The sequence below is a fragment of the Aureococcus anophagefferens genome (genome assembly GCF_000186865.1).
Source record: "Aureococcus anophagefferens unplaced genomic scaffold AURANscaffold_110, whole genome shotgun sequence".
NCBI classification, from domain to species: domain Eukaryota; class Pelagophyceae; order Pelagomonadales; family Pelagomonadaceae; genus Aureococcus; species Aureococcus anophagefferens.
The window spans coordinates 9431-10861 of NW_008705659.1; positions in this window are offsets into that span (position 1 = coordinate 9431).

The window sequence follows — 1431 nt, forward strand, 5'->3', positions numbered from 1 at the left end:
CGTCGCTCCGCATGTACATGGTCGTCTCGAGCACCTGGCTCAGCTCCGTGACGAGGTGCCGCGTCGTCGCGTCGACGAGCGTGTTTTTTCGCTGGATCTCCGGCCGCATGCGGTCGAGGCGCAGCCGCGCGAAGCGCACGCCGCGCTCCGCGGCGGGCCGCCGGCCGTCCGTGTAGCGCACCGCGTAGCGCATCTCCCGGTCCACGGCGGTGATGCGGCAGGGCCGCACGCCGTCGCCGCCGTCGGCGTCGCCGGCGCCGTCGTCGGCGCCGTCGAGGAAGTGCGACGCGCGGTGGCGCAGCCGCCGGAGCTCCTCCGTCAGGGCCCGCGACGAGAACCGCGACCGCGGCGCGTCCTGCCCCTTGGCGACCCAGGCGTCCTTGCCCGCGCAGACTTCGAGCTCGCACTGCTTGCAGTACCTGCGCGGGGCGCCCCTCGGGGGCGCGCGCGCGGCGCGGCGCGACGCGGGGCCGACATCAGGAAGGGCAGCCGCGCGCACTGCGCGCCGAGCAGCCACTGCGACACCGCGTTCTGCAGCTGCGGCGACAGCTTGTGGAGCAGCTGGTAGTTGAACTTGACGCGGAACAGGCCCTCCGACGCCTCCAGGTACTCGCGCACGCTGTCGATGGCCGCCGGCGGCACCTCGTTCTCCTCGAGGAAGTCGCGGAGCGTGTCCGACGTCATCTTGAAGTCGTTCGCCGCGGGGTCCGTGTTGCAGAGCGTGTTCGTGAGGTCCGCGATGAGGTAGCTCATGAAGAGCAGCCCGAAGAGCATGTTCGCCACGGACAGGCCGCACTCGCCCGCGGTGACGTAGCTGCTCTCCGCGAGGAGCGTGCTCAGCGCCCAGTCCAGGCAGATCGCGTACTCGGTCCAGACGCCCGCCTGGCCGTCGCGGTCCAGCAGCGGCGTCCCGTAGTGCCCCCGCTGCGTGATCACCGTGTCCGCGTCCTTGTCGCCGCGCTTCGTCTGGACGTCGTGGGCGAAGCGGATGCCGCAGGCCTCGTAGTGGACCAGGAGCACGAGGCCGACGAGGTACTTGATGATGATGCGGTCCTTGTGCTTCAGCGACCCGATGGCCGCGCGCCAGTTCCGCTCGAACTCGACGAGGCGGCTCACGCGGCAGAGCTTGAAGAGCGACACGTAGTTGAAGCGCCGCAGCGTCGCCGCGCGGAAGTAGGACGTCGTGGCGTAGCGGGCGACGACGCGCCAGGGCACGACGGCGACGACGTCGAGCACGACCCAGGACCGCGCGTAGCGCCTGGGCAGCAAAAGGGTGCGAAATTCCCAACTTTGGAGGCTCCTATCTCGGCCTCTTTCCACTCGTTTCGGCTAACTTTTGGACGAGCGATCATCTCTCGGAGCGCTCTCGACGCGTGAATGCTTTTTCCGGAACGCGCGCGCGCGGAACACTCACGTTGAAGCGACGTTGCA